The sequence below is a fragment of the Lynx rufus genome, unplaced genomic scaffold (genome assembly GCF_022079265.1).
Source record: "Lynx rufus isolate CCGP_SWC_20201006 ecotype Redwood Valley unplaced genomic scaffold, mLynRuf1.p SCAF_4, whole genome shotgun sequence".
Taxonomy (NCBI): domain Eukaryota; kingdom Metazoa; phylum Chordata; class Mammalia; order Carnivora; family Felidae; genus Lynx; species Lynx rufus.
Genome location: NW_025814856.1, coordinates 106,552,071 through 106,567,061, shown reverse-complemented (window position 1 = coordinate 106,567,061; position 14,991 = coordinate 106,552,071). Strand labels below are relative to the sequence as shown.

The following is a 14,991-nucleotide window of genomic DNA, read 5'->3' as shown; positions in this document are numbered from 1 at the left end:
AGGTTATAAACTCCAGCCCCAGAGATGCAGTAATTGAAAACCAGGACCAGTGCCAGGGAAACTGGAACCTCTTCCAGGTTCTGCCACTTTGTAGACTAACCAGATGGAACAATTTCAGGACCCTGTTTTCTTCATCTATAAAATAAAAATAAAATTTTTACAATGTACCATTAGGAGTATCTGTCATGATCAAGTAAGCTAATGAAAAGTGAGCATCTTAAAAAAAAAAAAAAAAACACGTGACAAATTTTTGTGCCATGAAGGATTTCCGTATTTTAGAATTAAAAAAAAACCTTATAGTCTGAAGGAAACTTAAAATACTACTAGTCTACGTGCAAAGATGTATTCTTCTTCTCTGGCAGATGGTCATCAGTTTCTGCTGGAATATATTTAGTGATGGGAACTCTTTATGTCTAAAAGCAACTCATTCCAATCTTAATAATGTATATTTAGCCATTATAAAAAAAAAGCACCATCTCTAATAAAACATAAATTGCAAAATTTTCCTTATGCTATTAGGAAAGCAAACAAAGCAATTAGTTTCTTTGTTTCTTTTTGTTTTTTTGTCATTATTGCCAAAAGATAGACAATTTATATTTAGGCCCAAGCCTCCCATTAAAAAAAAAATTAACAACAGTCAGACCACAAGCACAAAGATAGTCATTTTCTGTTCTAAAAAACTTTGATTCCTGCACTCTGAAATATGACAGGGTCCATCTCACAGTGATTTTTAGTTTAGCAAATCTAGGCTTAGATTGACAAAAGGTAACAAAAAGGAAACAGGGACAAGAATATTAAGAGTTACTAAGAAAAGTAAAGGCCAGTGGAATTTTTGCATAACTATGGCTATCAGTGAGAACTAGTTTGGTCAATGGCATACGAAAATGTGCCCAACACATTAATTATCAGGGAAGGGCCAATTAAAACTACAATAATGTATCAATACACACAACAGATTGTTTAACAAGAAAATAACAATACAAAGTGATAGTGAAAACGTGGAATGCCTGGAACTCTTCCACACTGCTGTGGATATGTGTGTTGGTACAACCACTTTGAAATATTATGTGGCTAAAGGCACCTTGGTAGCTCAGTGGGTTAAGCCATTGGCTCTTAGTTTCCACTCAGGTCATGATCTCATGGTTAATCAGCTCGAGCCCTGAGTTGGGCTCTGCGCTGGCAATGCAGAGCCTGCTTGGAATTCTCTATCTCTCTATCTCCATCTCTCTCTGCCCCTCCCCACCCAAACTAAATAAACTTAAAAAAAAAAAAGATATATTATGTGGCTATATAGTGGAACTAAAAATATCTATGACCCAACAAGTCTGGACCTGGGAATGTGCTCTAACAAGAATGAGTTCTTATACTCACCAAAAGCCTGTACAAGGACTTTTAATTATAATTGTCCAAAACTGAGTTCAACTCAAATGTCCATCTACAGTAGAATGGATAAATAAATTGTGCAGTATTCATGCTGCTCAGTAATAAAAACAACAATGAACCATTGCTACACACAATTTAAGTGAATAAAATAGACATGATGTTCAACAAGATAAGACAAACTCAAAAGAGAAAATAGCATATGATTCCATTTATATAAAATTCATGAACAGGAAAAATTAACTCATGATGATGAGGGTTATAATTATGGTTACCTTTGTGAATTGACATAAGGAGGGACATAAGGGAGGGTCCTGAGGTGCTAAAGATATTCTGTATCTTGATCTATGTGGTGGTTACAGACATCTACATTTATAAAATTTAATTGATTTGTATATTTAAGAATTGTGCACAGGGTGCCTGGGTGGCTCAGTCGGTTAAGCGACCGACTCCTTATTTTGGCCCAGGTCATGATCTCACAGTTGGTGAAATGGAGCCCCACGTTGGGCTCTGCAAAATGACAGCATGAAGGCTACTTGAGATTCTCTTTCCCTCTCTCACTGCCCCTCCCTCACTCGTTCTCACTCACTCTCTCTCTCTCCCTCAAAATAAATAAATTTTTTTAAAAAAGAAGAATGGGGCACCTGGGTGGCTCAGTCAGTTGAGCATCCGACTTTGGCTCAAGTCATGATCTCCCTGTTCATAGGTTCTAGCCCCACGTTGGGCTCTGTGCTGGCAGCTCAGAGCCCAGAGCCTCTTTCAGATTCCGTGTCTTCTTCTCTCTGTCTGCCCCTCCCCTGCTCACGCTCTGTCTCTCTCTCTCTCTCTCTGTCTCTCTCTCTCTCTAAAAAATAAATGAATGTAAACAAAAAAATTTTTAAAAAAAGAATCATGCACAGAAAAAATGCTACCAGTAGAGGCTTATAGCTTTACAAGATTATATTCTAAAATATAATTCATCTTTCTTTTTCCATCTCAGTCTCCTTAGAATATAACAAAACAACACTGCATGTAATACAGTCCATTTCAAAAGAGTTGCCAAGAGTTTAATTTGAATTAATTATTGTGTTTGGAGAAGAAAAGCTCCTCTATAATTGTATATGTTGACAGTAAGAAAGTATATTTAGCACTTCTGAATATCTTTCTGTTTACTTAACATAAAAGCTTTATTAAAGTGAGCTGCAGAATTTCTCATTGACGAAAGCATTCTTGAAAAATAAGTGTTACCTTTAGTAGCAGTCACTGCATTCTCTACAAAGGCAAATTAGGCATGACCTGGGTCAACAAGTGGATTCAACTGAGAAGAGGTGCCTTGTGATTTTTGGAATTCTATAGAAAATTTAAATTAAAATGATTTATACCATATAACTCTCTTGAAAAATGAAATTTGACAAAGAAAGCAGTCACTTAGAAAAAACATTCCATTAATATATACCTAAGTACTATGAACTCAAGGACCTAAGGTTTTGAGTCACTAATTCCCTATGGCAAACACTTGGGAGGTTGGAGATAGGAGTGGTTCCTCCTGCCCATGACCTCCCTTATCTGTAGAGTGGCCCAGGTACCAAGTGTACTCAATCCTTTTCAGTTATTCAATATTATTCAATATTATTCTAATAACATATACCTCACTTAGAGAGGAGTATAAAAATAAAAGTGATCTTACTTTTCTATTGTTAATAAGAAAAAAATTAAAGCAAACTAGAGAAGACCAACCACCTAAAACATCTAATACTTAAAAGAAAAAAAAAGTCACACACATACACACACACGCACACACACACACATGCACACACACACACACACACACACACATATACTGGAGGGGAAAGAGACAGAAAAAACTAATCTCTCCTGGGAGAGTTGTTTTCCAGTTGAGTGGAAAGAGAAATTAATCAGACAAAGGAAGGATGAAGGGTCCCTTACAGAATTGAACACCAAATGCTTATACCTTTTATTATGTCATAATGACATTTTATCTGAGTGCGGCATGAAAGAAAAAGGGCAAGACACAGAAACCCTGTTCCATGGGAGAGCCGGTAACTTAAGTCCTATCTTTTAGGGAGGCCTAAGCTCCACCCTAGAGCAAGCTTTAGGGATCCCCACTGATACCTACCCTCCGCTTAAACCCCTACTCATCACATCCCCATGCTATGCTTCAGTTAGTCCTGTTTTCATTTTGAAAAAGAAGATATTCTCTAAGATGTAAGGAAAATGCTCTAGTTTCAGGGGAGTAGTTCAACCCTTCTGTTTATTCAGTAGACATTGAATAAACTTATTCTATTTTCGAAGCACATGATAGGTCCAAGGGGAAGAAAGACTACAAGAGGGAAAGAAGACATAGTCACTGAAAGGCTGACTTCAAATTGCTTAAAATCCTGCAGAGGAAATGGGAGCTGGGAGCTGTGGGGATGTTTGAAACCAACAGATAAAAACATGAATACAATTAAGGAAGTAAAAGAGAGAAAGGATATCCTAAATGCATCAAATCTAGAACAATTCAACTTTGTTTTTCCATTGGAAATAAAGATTTTTTTTTCTGTATGAGGGATTTCCGTAGTAATAAAGCAAACCCCAAATTTTATTCCTTGGGGTTTGTTATTTTCACTGATTTTGTTTTTTAAGAGCAATGAAGACAAAAAAAGGTATCAAGGATTATTTGGTTGAAAATTTAGACTTTAGTTTCTGTTACAGCCTTTACATGTTTTGGCTTTTGATGTGTCTGGTAATTTAAACGAAGTAAATTATTAAAGTAAGATAGGCTCATCCCCCCCATTGGAGTTCTATTAATAAAAAATGGAGGTCTGAAACCATAGTAACAAAACGCTCAACAGTAATAATTTATTTGACTTAATAACTTCTATCAGACTTACAAATGCAAATGAGAGAAATAAAAACATGAAAATAAAAATCTCTCCTTCAAAATATTTTATTATTTATAACCAAAATACATAGAAATTTACACTCAAGAAAAATACAACTAATTTATTTTAAGATATTAAATTATTTATAACAATTATTCCAATTCTTTCTAAAAAAGATTCTCTTGTACATAATCCTCTGAACTAAATTTTGAAAAGAAGGAGAAGCAGGTTATTAGTATTTAATGAAATGTTGCTACATGCTCCTCCTGAGATCTAGTAGCTAAGAGTAATGAAGAAATGGGTAATAGACATAACAATTTTCTACACTCCATTAAGCTAGCTAGGTATATGGGTAAATAATACATATTACAAAAAATGGTCAATTTGCTATTATATTAAGAGAAAAAAGGAATAATGAAGGAATTAAAGAATTTTTTCTGAACTGGACCTTAGAAAATATTTAATAAATCCTTGTTTTAAAAAGAGAAGGGAGTGGGAGGCATTCACATTAAGGAAACAAACAAAAAAAATATTTTAACTTTACATGGAATCAGATGATTTTGGTTCAGAATCCAACCCTGCAACTGCAAAGATTTTGTCCTTGAAAAAGCCATTTAACCTGTGTAGGCTGCAGGTTATAGGTCAAAAGATACATAACAACCTCATAGGATGGTCAGTTTCAGAGGATAGTCATCTTAAAAAAGATGCTCTCCTGGAAGATGATTTATAATCTGCATTGCTTTCCTCAAATATTGTTTATAAGCTAGAAGCCCCAGGTCAGGAAGCTCTTGAAGGGGCAACACCAGGACTGGAAAGATGAGCTTATTCACCGTCAGTTCTATGGGTTTGGTTAAGGTGTGCAGTGCTTGGATCCTCCAGGATTCATGTGGGGCCAGATGAGCCTTGAATGCTCATGGCTTATGGGCTAGTCTGTTTTGCCTGTAATTGGCCTTTCCCCCAGTGTACTGTACAAATAAAACTGCTTCCCACTTGTGCAGTCCCAGAACAAAGTTAGAGAGCAATACCTTTTTAATAGGGACCCCTCCTGCAGCCTCACTAATGGTCTCTCCTGAGTGTCAGGACTTGATGGTTTGACGAAGAACTCACAGAGTTCTGGGAAGGCAGTTGTAACCCATAAGCTAACGATCAGAAGCAGAGCCAAAGTACCCACTGGGGCCAGGGAGGGCCTCCTGAAGGCCACAGAAACACCCTTCCAGCTAGATCTGGGGCAATTGTGAACTGCTGCTCTTGTCTGAATTATGGACACAAGGCTCCAGGGCATTTCAATTTTCCTTGAAAATTTTGATATGTACTGTTTTGATTGTTTGTACAGTAAAATGCCAGTGTACTTTGAGGTAGAATAAGCCAGCCAAAGATTTTCTGCCCAAGTTAAAAAGTATCATAAAATCAGTGAGAAAATTAAACCCATTACAGAAGCCTCTGGAGCCTTCGAGTCACCTGTAACAGAGACCAGCCCTCTGGAAGTACAAACACTGTGTTTGCCTGCACTTAGTAAACAAGTGAACAGGTCTCCCTTTTCCCTGGGGGAGACTTCCTCAAATAAGAACAGAAAGTAAGTCCCCTAAAATCTCACTTCATGGAGTAAAGATGGCTGATGTTGGAGGATCAAAGAGACATCACTCAAAGAGCCTTAAAGAGTGAGTGCCACTCAAAGAGACATCAAAATCCTTCCAATTCCAAGTGATTAAGACCAAAAATACCTTAAAGTCATCTCAAAAGAATATAGAATGTCAGAGGGAAATAGCTAATGGTTTTAAAGATGTTCAGTGTCAGGAAAGCCTGAAGCTTTGTGCCCAGGAAGATGCTAAATGGTCAGAAAGAGTGGCAGAGTTGAAGGAACAGAAAAAAATGTTTGAAAACTTCAACACATAGGGTAACAGATTGGGAATGGTAAAGAGAGCCTATTAAATTCCAGGAATGATTCTGTGCTGAAAGTGATACATTTATCTGCTCTCTTTATAAAAGTTTACATGTTGATGGCAACAGGAAATTGGAAAGAAAGAGTAAATCAGAAAATGGAGGCCAAGATTATCAGTCAGGTGTCTAGCTGAAGAAATTCACTGATGATATTAACTTAAATGTTACCTTTAAAAAACTTTTAAGAGGAAAACAAGGAACATTCTTAAAGTACAGGAGGAAAATCAAATGCATAAATTACCTATAGTTCAAATCAAAAGTCTCCAACCAGAGCAATGTGAAAATTCACAGTTAAAGCAAGGTTCAAAGGTTTCAGTTGAAACCCCAGAGATTCCTGAACTATATCCTGAACACCTGTGAAATGCAACTTCACAGAAAATCAATGGGGGAGAGAATTTAATGCTTAGAAATAGAGGAGAAATTTTCCAAAGTATATAAAAACATCAGCCGTAAGCATCAAACCCTTGACTCCTATAGGAAGATGGCCAAATACCTGGAGAAAAAAAAAATATGGAAAGCACCATTCTTTCTGTGTAAAGTGGATTAGCTCTGTGAGCAAATAGCTCAAGAAAGTTGGTTGGCAGTTCTGTTGACCAAGGAAAAGCTCAAGGGATCCAGGGAAAGAAAATTTTCACAACGGGCAAAAAAAGGGCTGATTGGAATTTTAAATCTGGCCTTTTCTCTTCCTTTTCTTTTCTTTTTTTCTTTTCCTTTTCTTTTGAGAGAGAAAGAAAAAGTAGGAGCAGGGCAGGGGAGGGGCAGAGGGGAAAGGAGAGAGAAATCTTAAGCAGGCCCCACCCTGTCAGCACAGAGCCAGTGTCATCACAGAGCCTAATGCAGGGCTCAGTTTCACGACCCTGAGATCATGACCTGAGCCAAAATCAAGAGTCAGACATTTAACTGACTGGGCCACCCAGGTGCTCCTAAATCCAGCATCTTCAAGGGGACCATGTAGCTAGCGCCTGCTATCCACATGAGGCCCAAGGCAGAGACCCACCAGGGTCAAGACATCTCTGCATCCTCAGGTCCCCAGGGGAGCCAGAGGGGTGGGCTATGAGGACCCCTAGGTGGAGGCTGATGTGCAGATTTGAGTCGCGTTTACAACAGGCACCACACCCCCAACATCCACAGGCACAACGAGATATTGGATGTGTTTTCTCCTTAAATTCATTCCAAGTTGTGTCCTTTTAGCTCAGTTTGTTATTTAATTGAGGCTACATTCGCTCTCATTGAACTTTTCTATAATTATGTTAGGATTGTGTTTCCAGAATATAAATGGCTTTAATAAAATTCTTAATAATATATCATTCCCAGTTCATTGCATCCTCTAGAATTAGATCTTATGAGTATTATATTTGAATTAATTAGTTCACTATTACTTAAAAAGTAATTAAAATTTGGCATGAGCTGGTAGGGACAATTGAAACATGAAAAACATTTTTAAATGCTATGAGATGTGACAAAAAATCTGTACAAGTAACCTCACATTTATTTCAATAAATGTTGAGTGTTTTAAAAAACAAAACAACACACACACACAAAAACACCAAAATGACTATAATATCCCTTGCTAACTTATTGCTTTTCTTATTTGTTTAGCCCCAAATTCATAGGTTACTTTAGGGGAATTGACATTGATAAGTATTTATTTCTTTTTTTTTTCTCTGTTATGTGGTTTATAATAGTCACTATTCTTTAAACATTACTAAATTGTATGCAGTCAAAACAAAGTTTCCTTATAAAGCTGTAGTTTTTTGTTGTTTTTTACTTGGAAACAATCTCTTCTAATAATTTTCTATAATTTTTCTCTTTGGTATTTTTATGGTTTCAAATTTGTACATTTAAAAGTTAGAAGTTTAAAGTCTTACATAAGTAAATATTAGAAATCCAGCATCATTTTCCCTACATCACCTGCCAGTTTTCAAATATAATTTATAAGATAATTTCTCATAATTATTTAAAATGTCACTTTTATCAGTCACTAAATCCCCATATGTATTCAGCTGTATTTCCACTGCTTTATAACAGTGATTGTAAGGATTTTAAAAACCAATGGGATAGTGAAACTTTACTTTTTTTTTTCCCTAGACAGTTAATCTTTTAGGTGAATCTAGTAGCATTTCATCAAGTTCTCCGCGCCCAAGAACAAAAAAAAATTATAGATTAATTTAGGAGGATTTCCCTTTCCTTAATGTCTTCATATTTAAGATAAAGCATACTTTAGGTTTTGTTTAAATGTTTATTTATTTTTGAGGGAGAGAGAGAGACAGACAGAGCACAAGTGGGGGCAGGACAGAGAGTGAGGGAGACACAGAATCCGAAGGAGGTTCCAGGCTCTGAGCAGTCAGTACAGCCTGACACGGAGCTCAAAATCACTAACTCTGAGATCATGACCTGAGCTAAAGTTGAACACTTAACCTACTGAGCCACCAGCCACCCCAAGAAAAAGCATAATTTCGTATTAACTTCAGCTGTTATTCATACATTATAGTTTTGCCATCCATGTTTTGCATACTTATTTTTAGGTTTGTTTGTAGTCGCTTTAACTTCTTATAATTATGAGTGTATGATATTTTGAGATATTAATCTTCGGTTTCCTCATCCTGTATCTTCCTCATTTTTTTCCTTCAATTGTGTGCACAGAAAATGCCTTATGAAAGGAATATGATGGGAAGATAAACCAAAAATATGCAGAACATTTTTGCTTTTTATTTGGAAAATCACAAGCCCTAAAGGAGAGTAAGGATTTGGAGAGTGAAGAAAATGCCTTGGCAAAAAAGTGGATGAAAGTAGGATTTGTATCAATCAGGATTCTCTTGGTTGCAGGTGACAGAAACTAATGGCAGGGCCTCCATCTGTAACCATACACAAACCTAAACACATGTATATACCCCGCCCAGACTCCACAAGAATCCGAAGAGAAGCAAGGTAGGGCTGGATTTTCTAATAAGTATGCTTCTTCCAGCCTTATTTGTGACTCTAGAAACTTTCTGCAGCAGATGGGATGGGGACCCAATGAACCGTAGTGACAAACACATATCCTTCGGTCATTTTGTGAAGTCATTTGGAATTCATCTCTCAATTCTGTATTTTCAGGTGAGAAACAACAAGTTTCTATCACTTGCTACTGCTTTTACAGAATACTCTGTGCCACTCAAAATCCATAGACATATGTGTTTTCTCTTGCACTCTTCCCTTGATTTCATCGATAGTTCACTAGGTTTAGGGTATATGTTTCATAGTTTGAGACAATTTTGATTGCTTCCAGGTTTGGAAGCTTTTCAGATGTTTTCTTTTATACACTTCTAATGTCAATTGTAACATGCAGATACAAAAGTAAATAAACAATTAGTATATAGTGACATATAAGTACAAAGTGATTCCCTCTCTCACAACACTGTCTCCAACAAAAAGAACAGCACCTCCAAAAAGCCACACCTCCCTGCCATGCCTTGCAAGGCCAAGGCACATGACCGCATGAGATTTTATTGTATGGCTATGAATCCTAAGTGAGGCCAGTGTCCTCTTCTTTTTTCTTTAGTTTAGAATTTAACATATAATTTATATACAGTACAATTTACCCTTTAAGTATTCAGTTCTGTGAACACTAACAAAAGTCCACCTTCATAAACTCACCACCACAATCAAAACAGAACAGTTCTGTCACCTCTTCCCCAAAGTAACCGCTTTCCCTTTAATGTCAATCAATCCCCACTCCACACTTCTCTTCTTGTTCCAATATGATGGCTACTCCAAGAATGTCATATAAATAGAATCCACCAGTATATAGACTTTGAATATGACTTCTTCCACATAATATAATGCATTTTGGTTTATCTATCTTGTTGCATGAACCAGTTCTTCACTCTTTTTATCGCTGAGCAATATTCCATTTTATGGGTGTACCTCATTTTACTTATGTCTTTATCACTGAAAGGACATTGGATTTTTTTCCAGTCCTAGTAATTCCAAATAAAGCTATTACGCATATGTGCTTACTGGCTTTTGTGTAGACACAGGTTTTCCTACGAGTAATGCCAGGTTGGATTGCTAGGTCAGAAGGTAAGTAAATACTTTCTTTTAAGAGAAATTGCCAAATGGTTCTCCAAACTAGCTGCGTCATTTAGAGATTATTTCATTAATATATGAAAATTTCAGTTATTCTGCATCCTTGCCACTACCTGGAGTTGTTACTTTATTTAAAAAAAATTCTAGTAAATATATAGAGATATATTCATGTGGTTTATCAGATGAATAAGGATGTTGGGCATCTTTTCACATGCTGCTCTACCATCTATATGTCTTCTTTGGTGAAGTGTTTGTGCTAATCTATTGCCATTAAAAAAACTTTTTTGTTGTTATTTTTTTTTATGAGTTAATAGTTGTTTAGATGTTATTTGTATACAAGCATCTTATCAGCCAATTCTTATGGCTTTAATTTTCAATTTCTTAAGTATCTTTATTTATTTAGAATAATTAGAGCAGAAATTTTTAATTTTGACAATCCAATTTGTTAGTTTAGATAGATAAGATAGATAAATAGATGATAGATGGATAGATGATAGATAGATAGATAGATAGATAGTATTTTGGGCAATGTATCTGAGATATCATTGCCTAACTGAAATTCACAAGGTTTTTTGTTTGTTTGTTTGCTTGTTTTGTTTTTTAACATTTATTTATTTTTGAGACAGAGAGAGAGAGAGCATGAACAGGGGAGGGTCAGAGGAAGAGGGAGACATAGAATCTGAAATAGGCTCCAGGCTCTGAGCTGTCAGCACAGAGCCCAACGCGGGGCTCGAACCCACAGACCGCGAGATCATGACCTGAGCGGAAGTCGGACGCTTAACCGACTGAGCCACCCAGGTGCCCCTCACAAGGTTTTTTATAGATGGTTTTACTTAGAAGTTTTATAAATTAAATTTACATTTAAACTTATTACTCATTTTGAGTTCATATTGTATATATTGGAAATATGCACAGTGTTTAGAAAAATGGCTATCACATACGAATCACCATGTAAATATTTGCAAGGATAAAAGCTAGACTCATTGCCCCCAACAGAGTCCAGGCTCTGTCTCCTCTCTTAAGTTCACAACCCAAGATTAAAGGAATCTTTTCCTATAACTGTAACCTAAAAAGTTCACAAGAAGGCCTTTGATTATTTTGCTTGGTTGTATGCCTCCTCCTGTGGCATAGAGGGAAGGTGCTGAGAAGGAAACTCCATGCAGAATCACATGGGAATGGATTACAGGAGGAACAAATTAATACACAAATACACAAAATGTGCTTTTCATTTTCCAAAAGAAGGTAAAGAGTGGAGCAAGCAGGAAAAAAATATCACTGTCTACTTTTGTTCCTCAGTTTTAATTCAGTGGAATTTCTTTCTAAGTGCTGACTGAAGTAGTCAAATTGGCCACAATGAAAGCTCAGAGAACAAGTTAGAATTTAGGTAATCTGTAAGTTGAAAGATAAGTAAATAAATATCTGAAAATTCAAAGAATACTTTACCCCCTTATTACTACTAAATTAAACATATGTATAATAAATAAATATATCTATAAGCCTTAATTACCAGAAATAAAATTCATCTTACCTCAGTTAACAAACAACATTTATGTGTCTGATCTTTTTTTATATTGAAATATATTTGACATGTAACTGTGTAAAATTTCAGGTATCCAACATGTTGATTTGATACATCTATATATTATAATATGATTGTGTGTCCCATCGTAAAGATTTCTGAGGTTCCTCAATCCAATAGATGCCATCAACCTCATATCACCAGTTCATATATGAATATGGACAGAGAAGCAAACATTTGACTGTTAGCTAATATTCTAATAGGACTTCCATTTTTTATTGCCCTTATAAACTTATCTTTGAACTTAAGATCAGCTGTCCTTATCTAGATCATTTCAAGTGTTTTTATAAATTAATTTATCATCATTTCTGCGTGTAATGTTGCCCTAACTCAGCATTATATTTTAATACCTCAGAACATCTAAAAAAAATCAAAGTATTCCATGTTGTATACTTTGGAAAATAAATAATTCTGAATAATTCTCTTGGCTTTATCCTTTCACAAATCCAGTTTATTTGAATTATATATATTGGTAAGTTATTTAGGATAATCAAAGGATTCATTAATTGACTGACTCCCTTTCTGGAAGGAGAACACAATGAAATAGAATGACTGGTGAAAGTGGTATCAGGACCAGAACAAAGGCTATGAGATATATAACTTCCACGGGGAGCAAAAAAGAGGAGAAGCAGTACATTTGGACTTCATGCTGGCAGCCTGAGCACCTCGTAGAATACCTGGACGCCACTGCCCCAGGGGGACGGCTCCTGGATGCCACTGCCCAAGTCGGAGGCTGTTTGCTGCCATGCAGAGCTGGTATGTGCTTCCCCAGGTCCGGCTGCCAGACTGTCCGCTGATAAACACACTACTCTGAAGCACGGCGTGGGGTAGCACTGCCTTGTCATCAATTTCCTGTATATACGTGAACCTGGAGCAAAGCAGAACTGATAGAAAAGATAGACTCTGGGGATTAGGAGAGAAATCCTGCAAAGAACCACCCCCGCCTTCTCACTTTGTATCTCTCCTAGCCAAACATGTCAAATGCCGAGCCGTTGGCAGGAGACAAGAGAGGAGGGGGATGGACAAGTGGCATTATACAAGTAAACTAAAAGTAAGTGATACATACAACAAACTTTGTCTGGATTTCTACCTTTGGAATGAAAGTCATAGCTCATCAAACTGCTGAAATCGCTTTATGCGCTGCCCAGGAAGGGGTCCATAGGGCGTTTTGCATTCCCCTCCTAACTCAGAGAGAAACTTTCACGATGTTGGGAGCCCCTGATGGCCTGCAAATGAAAGAGGAGGATGTCCTCAAATTCTTTGCAGCAGGAACCCACCTTGGTGGCACCAACCTCAACTTTCAAATGGAACAGTACATCTACAAAAGAAAAGGTGATGGTATCTACATAAAACTGAAGAGAACTTGGGAGAAACGTGTGCTGGCAGCTAGAGCCACCGTTGCCGTTGAAAATCTGGCTGATGTCAGTGTCATATCATCCAGCGAGCGAGCTGTGCTGAAGTTTGCTGCTGCTCGTGGAGCCACTTCTATTGCTGGCTGCTTCGCTCCTGGAACTTTCACTAACCACATCCAGGCACCTTTGTGGAGCCGAGACTTCTGGTGGTTACTGCTCCCAGGGTTGACCACCAGCCTCTCATAGAGGTGTCTTATGTTAACCTGCCCACCATCGCTCAGTGTAATACACACTCTCCTCTGCACTACGTGGACACTGTCACCCCTTGCAACAACAGTGGAGCTCACGTGGTGGGTCTGTTGTGGTGGATGCTGGGCCGGGAAGTTATGCCCGTGCAAGTCACCATGCCTGCGCATGCCTGATCTCTACTTCTACAGAGATCCTGAATACATTGAAAAGGAAGAGCAGGCTGCTGCTGAAAAAGTTGGGACCAAGGAGGGATTTCAGGGTAAAGGGACGACTCCAGCTCCTGAGTTCACTGGACTCGACCTGAAGTCGAGGACCGGTCTGAAGGCATGCAGGTACCCTCTGTGCCTACTCAGCAGCTCCCTCCTGAAGACTGGAGCGCTCAGCCTACCATTGAAGACTGGTGTGCAGCTCCCTCTGCCCGGCCACTGAATGGGCAGGAACAACCACTGGATGGTCTTAAGCTGCTCTTCTACAAAGGCAAACAAAATAGAAATGAGGTTGACAGAAAATAAGCAGTTTCAAAAAAACTGCCCAAATCACCAAAATTAAAAAAAAAAAAAAATAGGCTCTAACTTTTCCCCCAAAGTGCTTGTTAACAAAAATAAAAGAATAGAAAACCAAACGGAATAAATTAATCATAACTATTAAAAGCAATGCTTGTTGTCTACTTACTCAGTGCCAGCTTACATAGAAATTTCATTAAAGTTCACAACAATGCAATGAGACTGGTAATATTGGATATTAAATCAAGGTGATGAAATGAACTTAAAGGTGAGATCACTTGCCCTGAATTTTGAATGTGGTTGTCTTACTCCAAGTCCCGTATTAATGAACACACATACTGCCCCTCTCATGTCAGTGCTGCCCCCCAAAGTATGAGGAATGAGAAGCTTTCAGAGTAACAAAGCACCATCTAGGAAACTACATGACCTGAGAAGAGACTCCTTTAGAAGGAGTTGATACTTGAAGAGAGGAAAATCCTCTTTAATTCCCTTATACCTCATGAAGCTTACCCTTGGCAAGAGAAATAAGGGTCATCTCTTCCTTTTAACATCAGCCCACCTGCAGTGTGAATATCTGAGAAATGTCTGAACTTGTGTCTCAGAAGCGCACAACATAACTCAAGATCATACTTGCAGTGGCCAAAAAACCTTATTTGTTATCATGCCTTTTCAGCCTACTGTATGGTACCCGGAATGTAGGGAATCTTCACAGAAATATTTCCAACATTCACCTAAGACTTAACTCTGGACAACTCACATAAGTTTTTAATCTCTAAAGTGGAATGGGACTTTAAACATTATTTTTATACTTGCACAATTTTTGGAGAAAATAGAAAGCCAGCACCAATTATACATTAGCTAAAGTACAAAAATATAAGAATTGATAAAGCACAGAAATGATAAGAATAAAGCATGAAATGATTAACCAATTTATTCAATGTCCTGGGTTTGTTTTAAATATGTTTGGCTTGATGGCTTCAATTCCCCATACATATATTTTGGTATATAAATGTTCAACGGCATATTTGTATAACTTCCATATTGCTAGACTTGGAAAT

General features: G+C 37.3%; 1 pseudogene; it reads left to right on the top strand.

Annotated features, from left to right (window-relative positions):
* The first annotated feature begins 13,034 nt into the window (after window positions 1-13,034).
* LOC124523086 (40S ribosomal protein SA-like) lies at window positions 13,035-13,890 on the top strand (annotated as a pseudogene).
* The last annotated feature ends 1,101 nt before the right edge of the window (window positions 13,891-14,991 follow it).